This window comes from Tachyglossus aculeatus, chromosome 11 (genome assembly GCF_015852505.1).
Source record: "Tachyglossus aculeatus isolate mTacAcu1 chromosome 11, mTacAcu1.pri, whole genome shotgun sequence".
In the NCBI taxonomy this organism is placed as follows: Eukaryota; Metazoa; Chordata; class Mammalia; order Monotremata; family Tachyglossidae; genus Tachyglossus; species Tachyglossus aculeatus.
The window spans coordinates 20,357,921-20,382,786 of NC_052076.1; the positions used below are offsets into that span (position 1 = coordinate 20,357,921).

Sequence of the window (24,866 nt, forward strand, 5' to 3'; positions counted from 1 at the left end):
GGGTGGGGGTGGGGGTGGGGGGGTGGGTAGGTGCAGAGGTGGGACTGCATGCTGGTGAGCTGAGGGCCATTATTTAGCAAGAGATAAGCAGAGTAGCGATTAGGATTCAGAATGTACTCTCTGAGTATGATTGGTGAAGGAAGCTGATAGAAAGTTGCCCAGTATTGGAGGCAGTTTGATGTTATGCTCGAGCTGCTGAATGCTGCTGGTGAAAGTCTAAACACCAAGCCAACCCTGTTCACTTTAAATTTCTCATTTCCTGCCTTAACTCTGCCCTCCCCTCTGCCAGGCAAAACTATCTTTCTTCCCTTATTGACACCCATGCCCATCACCCCCATCAGCTGTTCCAGGCATTTTACTCCCTTCTCAGGCCTCCTGTTCCTCCCCCTCCTCCATCCCTCACCCCCAGTGATCTGGCCACCTACTTCATTAGTAAAATTAACACCACCAGGTCTGAGCTCTCCAAAGTCACCCCTCCCACTTTTCCAAGCCCACCCCCAACCCTCTCTGCTACTTTCCATCCACCCCAGCACTATCTTCAGATGAGATCTCCTCCCTCCTCTCAAGTGCCACCCCATCCACCTGTGCTTTGGACCCCATTCCTTCTCATCTTATGAAAACTCCCGCCCCTTCCCTTCTCCAATCCTTAACTTCCATCTTCACCCGCCTGCTCTCTATTGGTTCCTTCTCCTCTGCCTTCAAAAATGCCCACGTCTCCCTCATCCTAAAAAACCCTATCTTGACCCCACTGCCCCCCTTCTATTTATTGCCCTATTTCCCTCCTACCCTTCCTTTCCAAACTCCCAGAATGAGTCACCTACATGCACTGCCTCGAATTCCTCAACTCCAACTCTCTCCTAGACCCCCTCCAATCTGGCTTCCGTCCCCTGACACTCCACCGAAACTGCCTTCTCAGAGGTCACAAATGACCACCTTCTTGCCAAATCCAATGGCTCCTACTCTATCCTAATCCTCCTCGACTTCTCAGCTGCCTTCTGAGGACTATCCCCTTCTCCTCAGCATGCTATCCAACCTTGGCTTCACAGACTGCATCCTATTCTGGTTCTCCTCATCTCTCTGGCCATTCATTCTCGGTCGGTCTCCTTCGCAGTTCCTCCTCCACCTCCCATCCACTTACTGTAGAGGTTCCTCATGGGTCAGTTCTTGGTCCCCTTCTGTTCTCCATCTACACTCACTCCCTTGGTGAAGTCATTCGCTCCCACGGCTTCTACTATCATCTCTGGTTGGATGACAACCAATTCTACCAATTCTACCACCCCTGTTCTCTCAGCATCCCTCCAGGCTTGTATCTCCTCCTGCCTTCAGGGCATCTCCATCTGGATGTCTGTCTGCCATCATGTCCAAGACTGAGCTCCTTATCTTTCCTCCCAAACCCTGTCCTCTCCCTGACTTTCCCATCACTGTAGATGGCACTACCATCCTTCCCATCTCACAAGCCTGCAACCTTGGTGGCGTTCTAGACTGTGAGCCCATTGTTGCTAGAGAAGCAGCGTGGCTCAGTGGAAAGAGCCTGGGCTTTGGAGTCAGAGTTCATGGGTTCAAATCCCAGCTCAGCCACTAGTCAGCTGTGTGACTTTGGGCAAGTCACTTAACTTCTCTGTGCCTGTTACCTCATCTGTAAAATGGGGATTAAGACTGTGAGCCCCCCGTGGAACAACCTGATCACCTTGTAACTTCCCCAGTGCTTAGAACAGTGCTTTTCACATAGTAAGCACTTAAGCTTAGTACAGTGCTCTACACACGGTAAGTGCTCAATAAATACGATTGAAATCATTATTATTATTATCATTATCATCATCATCATCCTTGACTCCACTCTCTCATTTACCCCCACACATCCAATCCATCATCAAAACCTGCTGGTCTCACCTCCACAACCAAGATCCACGCCAAGATCTGCCCTTTCGTCTTCATCCAAACCGCTACCTTGCTGGTTCAATCTCTCATCCTATCCTGACTGGATTACTACATCGGCCTCCTTTCTGATCGCCAATCCTCCTGTCTCCCCCCGCTTCAGTGTACACTTCATTCTGTTGCCTGGATTATCTTTATACAGAAACGCTCTGGACATGTCACTCCCCTCCTCAAAAATCTCCAGTGATTGCCTATCAACTTTCGAATCAAGCAGAAACTCCTCACGCTCGGCTTCAAAGCTCTCCATCACCTTGCCCCCTCCTACCTCACCTCCCTTCTCTCCTTCTACAGCCCAGCCCGCACACTCCACTCCTCTGCCACTAACCTCCTCACTATGCCTCATTCTCACCTCTCCCACCGTCAACCCCTGGCGTCCTACCTGGAATGCCTGGAATGCCCTCCCTCCACATATCCGCCAAACTAGCTCTCTTCCTCCCTTCAAAGCCCCTACTGAGAGCTCACCTCCTCCAGGAGGCCTTCCAAGACTGAGCCCCCCTTTTTCCTCTCCTCCTTCTCCTCCCCTCCCCTTTCCCCCTCCCTCTGCCCTTCTCCCTTAATAATAATAATAATAATAATAATGGTATTTGTTAAGCGCTTACTATGTGCAAAGCACTGTTCTAAATGCTGGGGGGATACAAGGTGATCAGGTTGTCCTTTCCCCTCCCCAAAGCACTTGTGCAAATTTGTACATATTTATTACTCTATTTATTTTATTAATGATGTGCATATAGCTATAATTCTATTTATTCTGTTGGTATTGATACCTGTCTACTTGTTTGTTTTTCTTTTTGTCTATCTCCCCCTTCTAGACTGTGAGCCCGTTGCTGCTAGAGAAGCTGTGTGGCTTAGTGGAAAGAGCCTGGGTTTAGGAGTCAGAGGTTGTGGGTTCTAATCCCACTTCTGCCACTTGTCAGCTGTGTGATTTTGGGCAAGTCCCTTAACTTCTCGGTGCCTCAGTTACCTTATCTGTAAAATGGGGATTAAGACTGTGAGCCCTGATTACTGTAGTCATACAGTCATTCTGTAATCTGATTGTAATTCTGATTACAACCTGATTACTCTGTATCTACTCCAGTGTTTAGAACAGTGCCTGATGCGTAGTAAGTGCTTAACAAATACCAGCATTATTATTATTAGGGACTGTCTCTATATGTTGCTGATTTGTACTTCCCAAGTGCTTAGTACAGTGCTGTGCACACAGTAAGCGCTCAATAAATACGATTGAATAAATGAATGAATGTCACTCCTCTCTCCCAGCGCAAAATATTCTCAGTCCTTTCCCCAGGGCTAGCATTGCCCTAGAAGCAGCACTGTTGCTTCTAACCACACTAGAAAGGTATCTTGCCTGGCTGTCCATGCAACCTGAGAAAGAGAACGGGACATGTTCCCTAAGCCCCAGGATTCAGAAATGCTTGGAACAAGGATCCAACCACTGTCATATCTCAATCCTTAAACCTCCTCCCAGATTCATTCATTCAGTCATATTTATTGAGCACTTAATGTGCACTTGGGAAAGTACAATAAAGCAACAATCCCTGCCCACATCAGAGTGATTGGCTCGGGAGGACAGTGCAGGGAAGGAAAGCTAGGGAGATGGAGAGAGACCTCCTAGAAGAAAGAAAAGAGCAATGGGAGCAGGGAGAACATCCTGACTTCTTGGTGGGATCCTGAAACAAGGAGAAAGCACTGAGGGATCAGGTATAAAGAACTTTTGGTCCCCATTCATAATAGAAGTTCCTAAATCAAAACCCCTTGGTTCTCTTGGCTCTGGACAATTCCCATCCACCTCACTTTCCCCTGGGATAGAGGAAATAGGAATGTTTCTTTCCATTTTATAGATGGGGAAATGGAGGCCAGTCAGTATGACCACCAGGCCTGATCTACAGCCATCAGTCCAGATTATTAACCCCAGTAGCTGCCCCAACCCCATCTTGGAGAGGCGATGGGAGAATATGCCTGGGGGACAGTGACCCATGGTCCCAAGATTTGTGGACAGGGAGAAGAGGAGATGAGGGCTTGTTTACCTTTGGGGCAGTTAGTTGGGTATATGGTAGCAGTATGACTGCAGGCAGTGCCCACTGGGCAAGGCAGGCAGGTGCTGGCCCCGAGCATTGGGCTGAAGGTGCCAGGCTCACAGGGAAGCTCCATCCTGGTCCCCTGGGGACAATGGAAGCCCCTGGGACGCTGGTAACCATGACATCTGTCAGAAGGGGAGGGGACAGCATTGCCTTCCAGGCAAACATACCTGAGGAAGGGAGATGAAAAAGACTCAGAATCCAGGAAACTGAAACTCAGTCCAGGAATCTGAAAAAAGTCAGGGATTGGTATTATCCCTACTTTGCCTCTCAGGTTGACCTGGCAGTAGTCCTTTCTTTGCCAACCAGACTCTACTATCTCCAGTCTGATGACATGCACACACGCGCGTGCGCGCAAACGCACACACACACACACACACAATAAAGTTGGAAACTATGGAGAGGGCATTTAACTTCCTGTGGTTAGAGAAAATCCACCAGAAGCAACTTGGCCATCTGGTTCATTTCTCTCCTCTATCTAGCTTTGTACACTGTGCCAGTTTCCCTGAGGCGCTGAAGGAGTCCAGAGGATGCACTTCAGTGATGGATTTCTAGACTGTGAGCCCACTGTTGGGTAGGGACCATCTCTGTATGTTGCCAACTTGTACTTCCCAAGCACTTAGTACAGTGCTCTGCACACAGTAAGCGCTCAATAAATATGATTGATTGATTGATTGATGGCTGTGCCAACTGCTGGCAACATGTAAGATCATAGAAAAGACGGGTAAGGAAAGAATAATTATTGATAATTTTCTCAGCAACTTGTGTCACTCTGGTTACCCATCCTCCCCTCCCTAAAATGTGAGCCCACCCTCTGGAAGCGATGTGGCTGGGGAGAGAGAAGCCCTGCAACTCATTCTTAGCTGGAGGCTGAACCTAAAAAAGAGCTGCAATCTGAACTCCCAGGGTGCTCAGCCAGATATCAAGTTATGAAGGGCAGGGATCTGGGGTCAATCAATCAATCAATCAATCGTATTTATTGATTGCAGGGTCCTTACCCTGCATTATAGAGTCCCACCTGGGACAGGTCTGCTCTCCCGGAGAGGTTGCAGTAGTGCCCTGGGGGGCATGGTTGACATTGGCCCTCTGAAGCCAGGCCCAGAGAAGGGGAATAAGATCCAAGAGGGCAGGGAATGGGTGAGCTGGTCCCACTGGGGCAGAAATAACCAGGAGGGCAGATGTCATTTCCCACTGCAAAGGGGTCAGAAAGTTCCACCTGGTCAGACACACAAAAGTAAGGTGAAGTCACTGGTGCAGCCTTAGGACAAAATGGGTCAGAGCTGTTGGCCCATAATTAATAATCTGCACATGGAATCTGTTTAGCAATAGGAGGGGGCTTGTATTTGTTTATACAAATAAATTACAGATGTGTATATAGGTTCTGTGGGGCTGGGATGGGGGATGAATAAAGAGAATAAGTCAGGGTGACACAGAAGAGAGTTGAAGAAATGGAAAAGAGGGCTCAGGGAAGGCTTCTTGGAGGAGATGTGCCTTCAGTAAGGCTTTGTTGAGGGGGAGAGTAATCGTCTGCCAGATATGAGGAGGGAGGGCATTCCAGGTCAGAGGCAAGATGTGGGCAAGAGGTCGGTGGTGAGGTAGAAGAGATTGAAGTACAGTGAGAAAACTAGCAATAGAGGAGCAAAGTATGAGGGCTGGATTGTATTAAGAGAGTAGCAAGTTGAGGTAGGAGGGGACAAGGACTGCTTTGAACCCAATGGATTAATACTCAGCTGCCTTTGACACTGTTCATTCAATCGTATTTATTGAGCGCTTACTGTGTGCAGTGCACTGTACTAAGCACTTGGGAAGTACAAGTTGGCAACATATGGAGACGGTCCCTACCCAACAGTGGGCTCACAGTCTAGAAGGGGGAGACAGAGAACAAAACAAAACATATTAACAAAATAAAATAAATAGAATAAATATGTACAAATAAAATGAATAAATGAATAACTAGAGTAATAAATATGTACAAACATATATACATATGTACAGGTGCCATGGGGAGGGGAAGAAGGTAAGGCGGGGGCGATGGGGAGGGGGAGGAGGGAAAAGGAAGGAGAGGGCTCAGTCTGGGAAGGCCTCCTGGAGGAGGTGAGCTCTCAGTAGGGCCTTGAAGGGAGGAAGAGAGCTAGAATTTGAATGGAGAGGAAAGGGCGGATCTTGGCAATGTTGCGGAGGTGAGACCGGCAGGTTTTGGTGACGGATTGGATGTGAGGGGTGAACGAGAGGGCGGAGTCAAGGATGACACCAAGGTTGCAGGCTTGTGATATGGGAAGGATGGTAATGCCGTCAACAGTGATGGGAAAGTCAGGGAGAGGGCAGGGTTTGGGAGGGAAGACAAGGAGTTCAGTCTTGGACATGTTGAGTTTTAGGTGGCGGGCAGACATCCAGATGGAGATGTCCTGAAGGCAGGAGGAGATGCGAGCCTGGAGGGAGGGAGAGAGAGCAGGGGCAGAGATGGAGATTTGGGTGTCATCAGCGTAGAGATGATAGTTGAAGCTGTGGGAGCGAATGAGGTCACCAAGGGAGTGAGTGTAGATCGAGAACAGAAGGGGACCAAGAACTGAACCTTGAGGAACCCCTACAGTAAGGGGATGGGAGGGGGAGGAGGAGCCTGCAAAAGAGACTGAGAATTAACGGCCAGAGAGATAAGAGGAGAACCAGGAGAGGACGGATATCCAATCTGTCACCAAAACCTGCCGGTCTCACCTTCACAATGTCATCAAGATTCACCCTTTCCTCTCCATCCAAACTGCTACCTTGTTAGTACAACCACTAATCAAATCCCGACTGGATTACTGCATCGGTATCCTTTCTGATCTCCCAACCTTCTGTCTCTTCTCACTTCAGTCTGTACTTAACTCTGCTGCCCAGGTTATCTTTCTACAGAAACACTCTGGGCATGTCACACACACCCCCCACCTCCTCAGAAAACTCCAGTGGTTGCCTATCAACCTTCATATCAAGCAAAAACTCCTCACTATTGGCTTCAAAGCTCTCCATCCCCTTGTCCCCTCCTACCTTACATCCCTTCTCTCCTACAGCCCAACCGCAGACTCCGCTTCTCTGCTGCTAGCTTTCTCACTGTGCCTCGTTCTTGCCTGTCAACTCCTGGCCCATGTCCCACCTCTGGCCTGGAATGTACTCCCTCCTCACATCCACCATACTAGCACACTTGCCCCCTTCAAAGCCCTACTGAAAGGTCACCTCCTCCAGGAGGCATTTCCAGACTAATCCCCCCTTTTCCTCTGCTCCTCCTCCCCTCACCATCACCCTGACTCCCTCCCTCTGCTCTACCCCCTTCTCCACCCCACAGCACTTATATATATAAGTACATATATATGTACATATTTATTATTATATTTATTTTATTGATGATGTGTATGTAGCTGTAATTATATTTATTTATATTGATGTTATTGATGCCTGTTTACTTGCTTTGTTATGTTTTGTTGTCTGTTTCCCCCTTTCTAGATTGTGAGCCTGTTGTTGGGTAGGGATTGACTCTATTTGTTGCTGAATTATTCTTTCCAAGTGCTTAATACAGTGCTCTGCACACAGTAAGCACTCAATAAATACAATTGAATGAATGAATGATTAATTGTACAATTGAACATGGAATTTATTCAGTTCTTTCCATGCAGCACAGCACAATGTTAAGCTCTGGGGTAGACATGCGATAATCAGATTGGACACAGAACCAGGGTCATCTGACATCCAGTATTTGCTCTTTTACTAAGAAAATGGTCGTTTTGGCTAAGAACTTAATTTTTTCTGGACTTTAGCCCCTCTGAGCTCCTCACTTTGTACATTTAGGGCTTTCACTCTACTTGTGGGGTTGAAAAATCCTCCAAGACAGCTCAACTCCTAATCATCCTTTCCCCTTCCCTGCCTGCCACCTCCCACATCTACCATGCCAGTCTAGTAAGATTCAAATCATATACTGTGGGTTCCTATGCAGCGGGGATAGTATCTTTTTGCCTCATTTGTACAGTATTAAATATGTACTCTGGGGCTCAGAACACACTTTCTTAGAATTGCACTTTCCCCTCTCCCATTTATCTCAAGGAATCCTACCTTTGCCAGATGCTTCACAGTAGAATCCTTCTGGACAGATCTCACATGATCCTCTGCCTTTTTGGTGCTGGTAGATTCCTCTCTCACATGCCAATGGACTGGGGGATCCCTTAGGGCAGTAGAAGCCGGCTGGGCAGAGGGAAGAGACGGGGTGGCTGAGGCCTGGCCAAGAGGACAGTAGTAGCCAACAGAGCATGGTCCATCTGGAGAGATTTTCCCAGCATCTGCAAGGAAGCGGGGAGCAAAAGTCCAGGTTTGATGGGGGCCAACAGCAGGGATGGTATCTGAATTGAAACTGGAAATGAGAGGTGACCAAAATCTGGTGAAGCCTGGATTTCCCTGCTCTCTCCTCCCTCCCAACTAGGAGCCAGCACTTCTGGATCTAGTGAAGGGGTCTTCTCGCAGTGGGGCTCTATAAAGGTGGATAAAAGTAGAGATGGCATTCTTTCAAACCCTGCAGTTTTAAGGACTGGAGTTGGACTGGGCTAAACTGAGACTTCCTTGGAGATCCCAGATCTTCTCTAGGTTGGTCCAAGACATCCTGGGATTTTCTCAGATTCGAAGGATGCTGACTAAAACCCTCAGGCTTGCCAGAATCCTTGAGGCAGGAAAGGTCCTGTGCTTATTGGGTCCCCCAAGGGGTTCTGCAGTCAGGCCTAGCAGATGTTTAGACAAGATGTGTGAGAAGACTAGATCTTCTTTAGGACAAGCAGTCCTCAACACTCAATAAAACTTGCTGACCAACTTGATGGACCCTTTCTTTAGAATACCGGGCTGCATCACTCCCTGGGAACTGTAAGCAATTTACATGACCAGCAGGGAGTGTGGGTTGGTTCATAGACTCGATCACTCAGGAAGAAAACCTCACTGACTTTTTAAAAATGTTTTAGTATTTGTCAAGTGCTTACTGTGTGCCAGGCACTCTACTAAGTGTTGGGGTAGATAAAAGCTAATCAGGTTGGACACACTCCATGTTCTAATAGTGTATTTGGGTGTCTGAATGAACAGATTATTTGTATTGATGTTGCTGTGGCCATACATGTGTATCCTTGAAGTCAGTGAGAGTTATTCCCTATATCACATAAATGAATAGGCCCAAGGAATATGTTCAGTGCCCCTTGAGATATCTGAGTTTGAACAGAACTGCCCCTCAGGGCAAGGCTGGCAATCCTCAGAGCGGGTGCCCCCAGGCTGGCTCCTGATAGTACCTGCAGGGCAGGGGTACTGCTTGGGGAATAGGGTGCCTGCTGGGCAGTAGAAACCTGCTGGACAGTCCTCTGGCTTGTTCCCCTCAGGCTGAAGAAATCCCTCTGGAGACTGGAGCCGTACTCTGGAGAGACAGACCTTAGTGACGCAAGGCAAAGTGATGCTTCAGACATAAGGGGACAGGCTCTTAGTAATTCCCTGGGGACAACGTACCCTCCTTTGTCATCCAATTAATAAGTGTTGCCACAGTCCCCAAGCCTAATGAAGGGGACTGGAGGCAACTGCGTTGGACTGGATAAAAAGGGCAAACCCCTCACCCTTCTGTCTTCCATCTGAAACTCATGGATGTCAGTGGTATGACATCAATCAATCAATGGTATCTATTGAATGCTTACTGTGCACAGAGCACTGTACTAAGCACTTCAAAAAGTACAGCACAATAGAGTTGGTAGACATGATCCCTGTCCCCAAGGAGTTTACAATCTAGTGGGGGAGACAGACATTACAATAAATTACAGATTGGGAAGCAGCAGAGTATAGGATATGTTCATAAGTGTTGTGGGGCTAAGGGTGGGGTACGTGACAAAGTGCTTAAGTACAGATTCAAGTGCAGAGATGATGGAGAAATGAGGGAGAATAGGTGGGGAAGTGAGGGGTTTGTCAAAGAAGTTTTCATGGAGATGTGATTTCAGAAGGGCTTTGAAAATGGGGAGAGTGGTGGTCTGCTACATATCAAGTGGTAGGGAGTTCTAGGCCAATTGGAGGGGTTGGTGGTGAGATAGATGAGATCAAGGTACAGTGAGGACCAAAGTGGGACCAGACTGGGTTGTGTAGTAGGAGATCAGTGAGGGGGATCTCACAGTGAGTAGGTGGTGGAGAGAGTCGATCCAGTGCCTTAAAGCCAAAGGTGAGGAGTTTATGTTTGATGTGGAGATGGATGGATGGTCAACCATTAGAGGATTTTGAGAAGTGGGGAGATGTGCACTGAGCTTTTTTTAAGGAAAATGATCGAGGCAGCAAAATGAAATATGGACTGGAGAGATTGAAGGCAGGGTGGTCAGCAAAGAGGCTGATGCAGTACAAGAGGTAGGATATGCAAGAATGAGCCAGGGAAAAGGAGTAGATTCCCAGACACAGAAAGGGGTGCCCAGTTCTACATTCTGGGCTTGCAGGTGGTGGGGAAGAGGGAAGAGGGGCTAGTGAATTCATCCTCTTACTTTCCTGCTGGACAAGTCTTGTACAGGCTTTGCCCAGGCTCATTTGGATACTGTCCAGGAGGGCAGAGCTGGGGCTCTGGGCTGCCAGGGGGCCAGTAATGACCAGCAGGGCAGAGAGCATCTAGGGAACAAAACCAAAATGATGTATTGTCTCCTGTGAGACTCTCCACCTCTCTCCAGTGGTAAGCCACCCACCTCCGATTTGACTTTTTGGAAAATCTGATATCAGGGCTTCACCCTAAGCTTTCCCACCTTCCTTTTCCCAACAGGTGTCCACAAGAGCAGGGAGAGTGGAAAAAGCCTCCAGTATTCCTCCAGTATGACAAATCCCAGAATTCTGTGGGACCAAATTTAAGGGTGTACTAAGCACATTCCAGCCTGGATGTGAACCTCTGCAGGTTAGTGCAAGCTAGGTGAATGGGATATTCTGGCATATTTGCATATTGTTCCAAGATGGCCTGGAATACCTTCATAAATGCATGACTGTCCCAATTACATTTGGCCATAAGGTCAGCCTGCTCTTGTAGGTGAAATGCCTCTTGAGAGGTTATCCATGTCTTACCTGGATTATGCCCTAACACTGACCCTTCTGGGCAAAACCAGCCTCCCTCACACTTTGCTTCTGGGTAATCCAGACCTCGGCGGGAGCAGAACCAGCCTGCTAGACACGGCTGGCATTCATTGACAGCGAGGGCTCCAGGGAAGGCCAAGAAAGAGCCTGGAGGATCCACAAGACAGAGACCACAGAGGAATGAGTAAAGGGCGGTGAGGTTGGAGGTAATGGACCGTATCTGGCCAAGGATTACTCTGTTCTCCTTTTCCTCCACTCCACCCTCAGCCCTAAAACACAACCTTTTCCAAAGGTTACCCCTGGCCAGCAAACTGGGGGCTGTTAGAGCTGATGAGCAGGAAAAGAACCGGGGCTCTAAGGGGCCTTGGCTTCAGAAATAATGGCAGAGAAATATTTATGCAGAGAGAAAAACTTCCGACTCACCTGGGAGACATGGGGAGGGTGTTGGGCTGCCTTGAGGGCAGACATGGCCAGGGGGACAGAGGCTCCCAATTACTCCGCCAATAGGGTTAGGGGCTAAGGCTCCCCCTGTGCAGTAGAATCCAGGATCACAGGGCCCCGATGGCACCACCAGGCCTTCAGCTGAGCAGTAGGAGCCTGTAGGTGGTGGGAAGAGGGAAGAGCTATTCCTTGACCCAGACCTTAGGGTCTCTGAGTCCTCCCTCAGAAAATAGACACAGTTGATTGAGTGGGATTCTTGGGCCAAGGGAGATAGGGAGTGGCCACTCTCCCCTTCCTCTGAGATCAGGACAAGAAAGAATGGGCTTCCCCTGCAGCCAGAGGGGCTTTGGTTAGATATTGCAATGAAGACTTGGGGTTAAAGTTTACCAAGAGTTTCCTAACCCTATGTGTTTTGAGTTTCTGATGTTCATTCTCAGGGGATCAGGGAGAATTTTGAGAGTATATTAAGAAAAGGTGAGGGCAAGAAAATTTCTGGGTTGGTTAAAGTATTAGTTCTGCCCAGATAATTCGTTGTCCCTTCCAACTCCATGATGCTTTCATTCATTCATTCATTCAATTGTATTTATTGAGCACTTACTGTGTGCAGAGCATTGTACTAAGCGCTTGGGAAGTACAAGTTGGCAACATATAGAGACGGTCTCTACCCAACAGCGGGCTCACAGTCTAGAAGGGGGAGACAGACAACAAAACAAAACATATTAACAAAATAAAATAAATAGAATAAATATGTACAAGTAAAATAGAGTAATAAATATGTACAAACATATATACATATATACAGGTGCTGTGGGGAAGGGAAGGAAGTAAGGCGGGGGGATGGGGAGGGGGGAGAGGGAGGAGGAGGGTCAGTCTGGGAAGGCCTCCTGGAGGAGGTGAGCTTTCAGTAGGGCTTTGAAGGGAGGAAGAGAGCTAGCTTGGCAGATGTGCGGAGGGAGGGCATTCCAGGCCAGGGGGAGGATGTGGGCTGGGGGTCGACGGCGGGACAGGCAAAAACGAGGCACAGTGAGGAGGTTAGTGGCAGAGGAGCGGAGGGTGCAGGCTGGGCGTAGAAGGAAAGAAGGGACTTCTTTCCCTTTGTAGAAGGAAAGAAGGGACTTCTTTCCCTTTGTAGAAGGAAAGAAGGGAATGCTTTGAGTCTAAGCATTAGCAGTTTGGCCCAACATCTCTCAGAACAGTTGGGATTTTGGGGTGAGGAAATGGACTGGCACTCATGAGTTGGGGTAGCAGGGCCAGGGGTTCTTGGCTGGACTCTTCCCATTTCAGGCCTCAGTTTCTCCATCTCTTTTACCTGGGTCACAGGGAGCACAGTTAGTCAAGAGGCTCCTCCCTCTTTGAGGATTGTAGGTTCCTCAGGGACATGGGAACTGGATGGCTGAGGCAGTGGCAGAAGGGCAGTAATGCCCAGCAGGACACTCGTGCCCAATTAAAGAGGAGGCATTTGCAGGACAGAAGAAACTATCAGAGAAAGGGGACATTAAGGTTCAGATGGAGCATCATTCTCTTAAGGTCCCTCCCTCCCAAGCAAGGATGTGCACCAGGCTTTCACTACCCAAATAGGCCCCTTGTTATTCTGCCAATAGGTTGGAGGCTGAGAGGAGGCTCCAGTAGTAGACTCAAGACCAATCTTTCAGGATGGGAAGAAAGGTTGCCTGGGTGATAGTAGGCTTCTTCATCTCCTCTGAAGGCCAGACCACCCATAGACTTACACTGCAGCGGAAGGATTTAGGAAAATATGAAAACATTAGAAGGAATTTCCTGACCTTAGATTTAGGGTTTGGGACATGTTAGCACACCCTATCAAGGTATATGTTGGGAGTTGAGAGGGTTATCCCCTTCTCAAAAGATAAGGGCAGACCTCTCTGGGCAGGACAGTTAAGGCACATTGCTTGAATGGAGCCATATTAATTTGGAAGGGGTTCCCTGATTCCAGGTAGACTATTGCCCTAGTTCCCCGCCAGGATGGTGACATTGTAATCTGGATCTCCCTACCAGGGCACATTTCTAGACAGAATACAACTTCTGCCTCCAGTTCAACAGGCTAAGCTAGGTCAATGAAAGGTAGAGGGAAAACCAAAGGAGAACAGAGGAGTATGTCTCATCACACTTACTCTGGAGGACACAGCACACAGCTGGCCTGGGCAGGAAGAGAATTGTAGGTCCCTGCAGAGCAGGGCTGAGGGGTCCCAGTGCCCTGGGGGCAGAAGTGTCCTAGGGAGGAAACAGATAGCAAAGATCTTAGTGACCAGCACTAATCTGAACTCCTTTAGGTCTGTCTGGAAGAAGTGGGAAAGGCCTGACCTAGGAAGCAGCCTGGCCTAGTCGATAGAGCACAGGCCTGGGAATCAGAAGTCCCAGATGCTAATCCTGGCTCTTCCACATGTCTGTTGTGTGACCTTGAGCAAGTCCCTTCACTTATCTTATGGTTGTACATATTTATTACTCTATTTATTTATTTATTTATTTATTTTACTTGTACATTTCTATCCTACTTATTTTATTTTGTTGGTATGTTTGGTTCTGTTCTCTGTCTCCCCCTTTTAGACTGTGAGCCCATTGTTGGGTAGGGACTGTCTCTATGTGATGCCAATTTGTACTTCCCAAGCGCTTAGTACAGTGCTCTGCACATAGTAAGCGCTCAATAAATATGATTGATTGATTGATTGATTGATTGATTATCTGTGCCTCAGTTCCCTTGTCTGTAAAATGAGTTTTAAAACTGTGAGCCCTATGTGCCCATCCCAATTATCTTATATTTACCCCAGTGCTTAGAACAGTGCCTGTTACATATTAAGTGCTTAACAAATACTGTTATTATAATTATTGTTATTATCAGGAAACCAAACAGGAGGAGACAGAATACTGCTGTTTATGCTTGCCTCCCCAGAATGCTCTCTGCTCAGAACCCCCCACCACCTCCCAAGCCCAGAACCCAGGGGGCAGAGCTGGCTGGCATGTTACCTTATGTTGCCAACTTATACTTCCCAAGCGCTTAGTACAGTGCTCTGCACACAGTAAGCGCTCAATAAATATGATTGATTGATTGATTGACATGGCCCCCCAGTCTGGCCCCTGGTGGGGTGGTTGGGAATGAGGGATCCCCCCAGGCAGAAGGAGCCTTCACTACACTGTCCAGTTGGTGTCACAAGGCCAGTTGAATTGCCGTAGTGACCCAGAGGGCAAGGAGAACAGTCAGACTGTGGAATGTAACAGTATTCAGCATTTAAATACCACAGACCCTTTCTCCAGGTACGCGTGCACACACACACGTGCACGGACACACACACACACAGCGCTCCATCAACAATTCTACTCTTTACTATGGGAGACTGAGAGAGCAATAGGATCCTTAAAAAAAAGATGGAGAAACTGAGCCCTGCAAGGGGAAGGAGCTTCTCCAAGCTCCCACAGTACAGTGGTGGAGCAGAACCTAGTCTGAGGTTCTGTCTATACTGTCTCTCACCAAGAGTCTAAATCCATATCTTGCATTGCTCTGGTTTCAAGACTGGTTCTTAAATTCCATTTGAAATCTGATATCACACCTCCCATAGTAACACTTCAATCTTCATTTCCTGTTCCTGGGCCCTTCATTCAAGACTACAGAGTAACCATTTGCCGAAATGTGGAATCCATCTAAATTCAACCAAGCTTCTGTCTGGTGGTCTGGCTAGTGCCCCTCCACAGGGATCTTGGGTACTGCCCAGTTCTGAATGAAGATCTGGGAGAGATCAACATGAGATTCTAACATGAACTGAAATGGTAATATGAACAAGAACATGACATGAGAGCTTACTGAAGATGCTTACTGAGTAAGACTGTGAGCCCCACGTGGGACAATCTGATAACCTTGTATCTATCCCAGTGTTTAGAATGGTGCTCGGCACATAGTAAGCACTTAACAAATACCATTATTATTATTATTACTATTATCATAATTATTATTATTACTATACTTATTTTTACTTCACTTGTGGAGCAGTTCCAGTGAAAGTCAGCTGAGCCAATTAGGATTCAGCTTAGTGTGAGAACCCAGCTTCCCTCCTAGCCACCACCAACCTCTTACCACCCTGTTTGGAATGGATTCCCTGATTCCAGGTGGATGATTGCCCCAGGTACCCCCTGGGCCAGTTATGTTGTAATCTGAGTCTCCCCATGAAGGGTATACTCCTAGGGAAGAACACAACTTGGATCTATTGTCAGAGGGCAGCTGGAGACTGTTCCATAGGTCAGGCCAGATTTCCAAAGGAGAACCATTGTTCTGAGTGGTTTGTGAGACCTCCCTTCTCACAGTCTTTTCTACGTAGAGTATCTCCTTACCTCCAAACTCAGCCGGACATCTTTGCTGAAGGTACCAGCAGGACAAGGATTGGGCAAGACAGTGCCTCTGGGACAATAGTGACCTTGAGGGCAAGGACTGCCCCCCCCCCCCCCCCCCGGAACCAGAATATAAGAAATGGACCCAAATACTGGGAAAAAGAGGGAATGAGCTGCCCATTTCCCCACATGTCAGCTAGAATCTGGAAAAAGCAGTCATTCCCTTAGAGTAGGTTCTGAGCCCCAGTTCCCCAGTAAGCTGGCATTATGCCTAGGCACAAATGAGATCCCTGAGGCCTAACCCCTATTCAATCTGACTAGTGCTGGGAAGAGGGCCAGAAGGGCTGAAACCCAGAACTGTTCCCTTCTCTAGACTGTGCTTCTCCCTGAGACCCTCCAGGTTTGGCGAATATTACTCTTGTGGGCAGGAACTGTATCTGCCAACTCTGTGGTATTTTACTACCCTAAGTGCTTAGTACAGTGTTCTGCCCCCTGTAAGCACTCAATAAATACTGATTTAGATTAGACTGATTAGCGTGATTCAGAAACAGGTCTTTTCCCTTCATTCCCTTGGCAGGAAAATGTTTATGGGGGCCCTTCTCCCTTAATATGTGGGAGACTCTAGGACTCCAATTTGGCCCCCACATTTTCACATTGGTCTGTATCAGTCAATCAATCATATTTATTCTGCACTTACTTTTTGTAGAGCACCATACTAAGCACTTGGAAGAGTATAATATAACAGAGTTGTTAGAAAGATTCCCTGCTCACAAATTTACAATCTGGGTTGGGGGGGGGGCAGACATTAATATAAATAAATAAATGACAAATATAAACATAAGTACTGTGGGACTGAGAGGGTGAATAAAGGGGGAAATTAAAATATCCAGAGTGACACAGTAGGGAGTGGGAGAAGCTAAGGTGGTTTGGTCTGAAGGAAGAAAAGCCTTAGCACCTTCCAGGTCAAACTGAGGGTTTGGCCATTTTGATCCCCTGAGGCAGAAGTAGCCACCCCAGCATTCTCCGGTCACATCCGTGGAGTTGGCCTCCAAGCAGAACTTGCCCCCATCACAGGCCCGGCATTCTGCTCTGCTTTTCAGCCCTGACACCATACTGTAGGTCCCGGGGGGACAGGGACGCCAGTCCAGACCTGTGCCTTTGGGGCACTAGAAACCTGGGAATGAAATCTGAGTCAAGACTGGGACCAGAGGAAGAAGAAGAGGGTGCTAAAGAGCCCTCCAAAGTTAGAAGAGGAGGCTTGTAGAGACCTCCAAAGTTAGGATCCGGGATCAGCTCAGAATATTCAGATTCCTCCCAGGTTTAGCAGCTTGTGGGCCTGGAAAGGAGGATGATTGTTCATATCCAGTCCCCTCTCATTACAGAAGAATAAATGCCATTGATTGATTGATTGAGTGTTCTTCTGAAACTCCTTGAGTGGTACCCCTCCCTGCCCATATCAGTTTGGAGAAAGCAGAGGAAGGACTGAGGAATAAAAGGAAGCAAGGAGGTGCCAGAGATGGTCTTCCCTTCATTGAGGGTTCAGGGCAGCTCTTAGTCTGCCCATTTGCAGACAGGCAGGCAGGCAGACAGGAACCTTACCTCTTGGGCAAACCTGAGATTCCCATCCTCAAATGCAATAGTGGCCCCCGGGGCAGGTCTGGCATTCTGCAGCCTGTGCGTGGGACATAAAGGAGCCAGGAAGGCAGGGGATAGGGTGTGCTGTTCCCTGAGGACAGAAGTGTCCAATGGGACAGGGTCCCCCGACAGTCCGTCTGTGGGGGTGGAGAGGATAGCTCCCAGCAAGCAGTAAAATCTGGAATAACATTGACAGAAACACAAGCACCTTAAATGAGCCAGGCTATAGAACTACATCCCATGTGGGTACTGTGCAGGGCAGGGAAAGACAGGAGCTGAGAATCAAACACCAAGCAGCAAGCACAAAAATAAAGAATCAGGGCCTCAGAAATCAGACCCTGCTTCTACCTCAGATTAGGAAAGTAGACTCAGGAATTCAACATAGAAAATTGATTTTCTTGCTGATCATAAGGGGGAGATGAAGTTGACAACTTGATCTTGGGGTCACATTGTACTAGTCATAGCCAACTTCATTCCACTAATTTTGGGTCCCTCCCTGATCTAGGCCTTTTGGTTTTGGGGGAAAAGTCTGGGAGCACTGGGGTGAGTGACAATGAGAAAGTGGAAGAGCAAGGAAAAATACTGAGAAACATCTTACTGAAACTCTCAGGGGCCCTGAAAGGAGACTGTAAAAGTCCATGCAGGCAGGCATTTGCCAAACACATCGATCAACTGTATTTACTGAGCCCCTACTGTGAGCAGAGCAATGTGCTAGGCACTTGGGAGAGTATAAAAGAAGAAGACAAAATCCATGCCCACAAGGAGCTTACAGTATGGCTGGGAAAAGACATAAAATAATTTAGGGACAGAGGAAGAAGTGCTCAAACAATTTAGTATGTAAAATGACATGTTCAAAAGTGCAATGAGTGCAAAATGAGTGCAAAAGTGCTAAGATGGTGCAAAAGTGCTGAGATAATAAGAAATAAATTCTTTCCACTATTTGCTTGAGGATGGCACGTGATGACGTGATGACAGTAAAGTCTTAGGGCAAGGTGTCTCACTCATGAGTGTGTAAATCTTTAAAGAACCAGGCCAGCCAATTGGCTTTAGTATGTTTTACACTTGTGGAACTGTGCCTCATTCTCATCCTTCTGCTGCTAATCCTCGCCACTGTCTGAAAGTCCCTCTACCTTCACTTCCCTTCACCTCTAGCAGATCCTGCTCTTCCCATCTCCAAAGTCTTCCTGAGGCCTTCCCTAAGGAATCTTTAATCTCCCCCCAACCTATATCCCTTACCTTTCATTTCTGCCTTCTGGACACCTAAGCACATAGGTTACCACTGCCTCTGTGGCACTTACATTCATACCTTTATACTCTTCTACTTCCCTAAATGTAATTTATTTATGTTCTTTTCTTCCCCTGCTAAACTACATGCTGCTTGAAGTCAGGGATCATGTCCTCTAACTCTCTCTCCCTTAAAAACCCCCAGACCATTTCAAAATCCTTCTGAAATCCTACGTCCTCCAGAAGGCTTTCTCCAATCAATTTTTCTTTTCCCAGGTGACATGCTTCCTCATAATCATTATCAATAACACTTTTGAGCACAATACTGAATATGTGGGAGAATACAAAAGAGTTAGAACACATGATCCCTGACCTCAAGGAGCATGCAGTCTAGCAGGGGAAGCAGAACATAAACAAATTACATTTAGCGAAGTAGAAGAGTATAAAGGTATGAATGTAAGTTCCAGGCAAGAGGAAGGGTAGAAGCCGAAGTCATAGTTGGCAGAATAGAGAATGAGACACAGTCAGTCAATCAGTCGATCGTATTTATTTAGTGCTTACTGTGTGCACAGCACTGTACTAAGCACTTGGGAAAGTACATTATAACAATAAACACATTCCCTGCTCCCAACCAGCTTACAGTCTAGAAGAGGAGACAGACGTTAGTGCTCTGCACACAGTAAGCACTCAATAAATACAATTGAATGAATAAATAAATGAATTACAGATACAAATATAAGTGTTGTGGGCCTAGAAGTGGGGATGAATAAAGGGAGCAATTCAGGGCGACTCAGAAGGGAGTGGGAGAAGAGGACTGGAGGGTTTAGTCAGGGAAGGCCTCTTGGAGGAGAAGTGCCTTCAATAAGGCTTTGAAGGGGAAGAAATATTCTATCAAATTTGAGAAGGAAGGGCATTCCAGGGCAGAAGTGGGATGTGAGTGAAAGGTTGTTGGTGAGATAGACGAAACTGAGGTACAGTGACAAGGTTAGCATTAGAGGAGTGAGGTATGCAGGCTCGGTTGTAGTAGGAGAATTAGGGAGGAGAAAAGTTGAATTTGGGTGGGAAGGAGAGTGTGATCTGTGGTGTAGTAGATAGTGGAAGAAGAGTGGATCGATAAGAGGAGAGAGTGAATGAATTGCCTGAAAACCACTGGTCAGGAGTTTCTGTTGGATGCAAAAACTATTGGAAGTGTTTGAAGAGTAGAGAGATGAGTTCAAAATGACATTTTAAAAGGATGATTCAGGAAGCAGAGTGAAATATAGAATGGAGAGGGGAGAGGTTGGAGGTAGAGAGACCAGCTAGGAGGTGGATATAGTACTCAGGATATGGCAAGGGATTGGGCCAGGGAGGTGGCTAATCAAATGGAGAGAAAGGGCAGATCTGGGAAACACTGTGGAAAAAATATAGGGTAGGATTTAGCAACAAGATGGATATGAGAGCTGAAATAGAGTGAGCCATAAGGAGATGTCCTTTGGGAAAGAGGAAATATGAAATGGGGAAAATATCCAGGCTCGCAAGATAAATTAAGATCACATACATAGAGGAGGTAACAAAAGCTGTCAGGGTGGATTAGCTTTCTGAGGGAGTGAGTATAAAATGAGATGGTGTTAGGTTAACGAAATATTTCTTCAGTTAACCAATGAATAAGGTTCAGACCCGCGACTACAAGTCCCCTTTTTTCAGAGAAAGAAGCGCAGACACATAGCAATATAGGTGTATCGTTACAATTTTAATAGAAGGACAATTTTAATAGAAGGAAGGGAATACGAAAGAAGAAAACATACAAAAAAAGGGGTTAAAACAAACACACACACACAAAGAAAGGGGTTACATCACCAATTCGGGGGAACACCAACTCCTGAAGTTTCATGCTGGGGAATCCCGGATTCAGCTTTCAGGCTCCTGAATGGGAGGGTCCCAGGCAGAGAGTCCTCTCCGTGGGTGAGATTCCGAGTTAGCTCCAACGTACGAGCCTTAATAAACCCTTTGCAAACCAAGAAGGTATTTTGCCAATTGCACAAGTTCCCGGGCGACTGGCCAGGTCACCCCGGGAAGATGTGTTTATTAAAGATGTTTCTGTACTGTGGGAAATGGCCCATTTCCAGAGTACAGAGATAAGTTATTTTTCTTCTCCTTTGTTTTGCAATTGGTTATATGTCAAGCCCAGTCGAGGTCGCCCAGCAGACAGATTGGTCTAGCCGTTGCCAAATCGAAGCCTATACTTAATGTGCAAGAGTTTCTAAATTTACCCATCAGATGGGTAGAGGACCCAGAACACAATATTGAGGGACATCCAGAGATAAAAGGGGAGAGGTGGAAGAAGAGTCAGAGAAGAGAAAATGAGACTGAACTTCCATCATCATCATCAATCGTATTTATTGAGCGCTTACTATGTGCAGAGCACTGTACTAAGCACTTGGGAAGTACAAATTGGCAACATATAGAGACAGTCCCTACCCAACAGTGGGCTCACAGTCTAAAAGGGGGAGACAGAGAACAAAACCAAACATACTAACAAAATAAAATAAATAGAATAGATATGTACAAGTAAAATAAATAAATAAATAAATAGAGTAATAAATATGTACAAACATACATACATATATACAGGTGCTGTGGGGAAGGGAAGGAGGTAAGATGGGGGGATGGAGGGGGGACGAGGGGGAGAGGAAGGAAGGGGCTCAGTCTGGGAAGGCCTCCTGGAGGAGGTGAGCTCTCAGTAGGGCCTTGAAGGGAGGAAGAGAGCTAGCTTGGTGGATGGGCAGAGGGAGGGCATTCCAGGCCCGGGGGATGACGTGGGCCGGGGGTCGATGGCGGGACAGGCGAGAACGAGGTACGGTGAGGAGATTAGCAGCGGAGGAGCGGAGGGTGCGAGCTGGGCTCTGCTGCTCGGGTTTAATTTCAAAGAGTCGCAGGTCCCTCCTCTGCCTGACAGACAGCCCTTTGGATTTCCTCCTCTTCTCCTTAGGCTTCTTGGAGAGGGAGTAATCGAGGATGACGGCTTTGCATTGCATGCCATCCTGGAGCGTCTCTTCGGTAATCCCGGGCCAGCTGCGCTTCAGGAAGGCTTTCACGAAGGCCTCTGCCTGCTGGCGCTCTGGAGCCTGAATGTCATATTCTCTGGCCTCTTCGGGAGCCAAGGCACTGTAAACCACAGCCTCCTCTGAGGTAGGAGAAAAAAGAGTCAGAAGAGAGAAAATGAAGTAGGGAAATCAGGAGACAGCTATGCTAGAGAAGTCAAAATTAGGTAGTATCACCAGGAAAAGGAATGGTTCACAGTGTCAAAGGTGGCTGGTGTGTCAAAGAGGATTAAGTTGGAGTAAAGACTACTAGATTTGTAAATCACAGTTTCAGAGGGATGAAGGTGGCAGAAAGCAGATTGTAGTGGGTCAAGAAACGAGTTGGAAGATAAGTGGAGGCAGTAGATGTAAATAACTCATTCCACTTAACTTCTCTGCCTCAGTTACCTCATCTGTAAAATGGGGATTAAGCCCCACATGGGACAACCTGATCACCTTGTATCACCCCAGTGCTTAGAATAGTGCTTCGCACATAGTAAGCACTTAACAAATACCATCATCATTATTATTATTATTATTCCAGAAGCTTGGATGGGAATGAGATCAGAGAATGGGACATTAGTGAGAGGATGCAGTGGGATCCAGAAAACCCTTTTTCCATATGTTGAAGGAGATTTCTTGAGAGACAGCTGGGAAAGAGGAGAGCATGGATATATATGTGGGAGAGAGTTCATTCATTCATTCATTCATTCATTCATTCATTCATTCAATCGTATTTATTGAGCGCTACTGTGTGCAGAGCACTGAACTAGTACTTGGGAAGTACAAGTTGGCAACATATAAAGATGCTCCCTACCCAACAACGGGCTCACAGTTTAGAAGGGGGAGACAGACAACAAAACCTGTAGACAGGTGTCAAGTCATCAGAACAAATAGAATTAAAGCTAAATTCATTCAATCATATTTATTGAGGGCGTACTGTGTGCAGAGCACTGTACTAAGCGCTTGGGAAGTACAAGTTGGCAACATACAGAGACGGTCCCTACCCAACAGTGGGCTCACAGTCTAGAAATGCACATCATTAACAAAATTAATTGAACAGTAAATATGTACAAGTAAAATAAATAGAGCAATAAATCTGTACAGACATATATACAGGTGCTGTGGGGAGGGGAAGGAGGTAAGGCAGGGGGGTGGGGAGGAGGAGAGGAAAAAGGGGGCTCAGTCTGGGAAGGCTTCCTGGAGGAGGTGAGCTCTCAGTAGGGCTATGAAGGGAGGAAGGGAGCTAGCTTGGCGGATGTGTAGAGGGAGGGCATTCCAGACCAGGGGGAGGACGTGGGCTGGGGGTCGACGGCAGGACAGGCGAGAACGAGGTACAGTGAGGTGGTTTGCGGCAGAGGAGCGGAGGGTGCAGGCTGGGCTGGAGAAGGAGAGAAGGGAGGTGCGGTAGGAGGGGGTGAGGTGATGGACAGCCTTGAACCTGAAGGTGAGGAGTTTTTGCTTGATGCGTAGGTGGACAGGCAGCCACTGGAGATTTTTGAGGGGGGGAGTAGCATGCCCAAAGTGGGAAGGTGAGGGGAAAATTGTGGGGAATTCTGGAAGGATCCTCTCCTCAGAGCGCTGCCATAGACGCCCGGGACTCCGTTCCCGAGAGGCCCGCCCGCCATCACACCGCGTGGCCCCCGCTGCTCCCGGAAGGCTCCTCTCCTCCGAGTGCCCCCATAGATGCCCCCTGCTTCCACCCCCACCCACTTAAGCTACCTTCATTATAGTGCCCCCCAACCCCCCTTCCCGGTCCGGTCCTGACTGACTCCCACCCCCACCCCCACCCCCACCCCGGGAAAAAGGCCCTTGTTATCACCAAGTTACATTAACGACAACCTCATTCGCACCTACTCAGCCTTACTGTCCCGCCATCGACCCCCAGTCCACATCCTCCTCCGGGCCTGGAATGCCCTCCCTCTGCCCATCTGCAAAGCTAGCTCGCTTCCTCCCTTCAAGGCCCTACTGAGAGCTCACCTCCTCCAGGAGGCCTTCCCAGACTGAGCCCCTTCCTTCCTCTCCCCCTCGTCCCCCTCTCCATCCCCCGCACCTTACCTCCTTCCCTTCCCCACAGCACCTGTATATATGTATATATGTTTGTACATATTTATTACTCTATTTATTTATTTATTTTACTTGTACCTATCTATTCTATTTTATTTTGTTAGTATGTTTGCTTTTGTTCTCTGTCTCCCCCTTCTAGCCTGTGAGCCCACTGTTGGGTAGGGACTCTCTATATGTTGCCAGCTTGAACTTCCCAAGCGCTCAGTACAGTGCTCTGCACACAGTAAGCGCTCAATAAATATGATTGATTGATTGGTCTGGGCAAGTCACCCCGCCTCCTCAAAAATCTCCACTGGTTGCCTATCAACCTTCATATGAAGCAAAATCTTCTCACTATTGGCTTCAAAGTTTTCCATCACCTTGCCCCCTCCTACCTCACCTCCCTTCTCTCCTTCTACAGCCCAGCCCATACACTCAGCTCCTCTGCCACTAACCTCCTCACTGTGCCTCATTCTCGCCTGTCTCGCCATCGATCCCTGACCCATGTCCTACCTCTGGCCTGGAATGCCCTCCCTCTTCACATCCGCCAAACTAGCTCTTTATCCCCCTTCAAAGCCCTACTGAGAGCTCACCTCCGCCAGGAGGCCTCCCAGGCTGGGCCCCCCTCTTCCTCTGCTCCTCCTCCCCTCCCCATCACCCAAACTCCTTCCCTTTGCTCTACCCCCTTCCCTGCCCTTCAGCACTTGTGTATATTTGTACATATTTATTATTCTATTCATTTTATTAATTATATGTATATACCTATAACTATTTTGATGCTATTGATGCTATTGATGTCTATCTACTTGTTTTGTTTTGTTGTCCGTCTCCTTCTAGACTGTAAGCCCATTGTTGGATAGGGATTGTCTCTATCTGTTGCCTAATTGTACTTTCCAAGCACTTAGTACAGTGCTCTGCACTCAGTAAGCCCTCAATAAATATGATTGATTGAATGAATGATTGAATGAGTGAATAATGCCATCAACTTTTTGGCAAAGTCGTTTGCAAGATCACATCAGGGGCAAGAGATGGAGGAAGAAGACTG

At 47.5% G+C, this 24,866-nt stretch overlaps 1 protein-coding gene across 1 annotated transcript in view; it reads right to left on the reverse strand.

The window, feature by feature from the left end:
• The window catches only part of LOC119935195 (putative white-brown complex homolog protein 30), a 41,080-nt gene extending 32,880 nt beyond the window's left edge, over window positions 1–8,200 (reverse strand). Inside the window, exon 1 of the mRNA XM_038754857.1 lies at window positions 8,091–8,200. The gene's annotated coding sequence lies outside the window, so the exon portion shown is untranslated. The remainder of the gene's footprint in view (window positions 1–8,090) is intronic.
• Window positions 8,201–24,866: the final 16,666 nt, after the last annotated feature.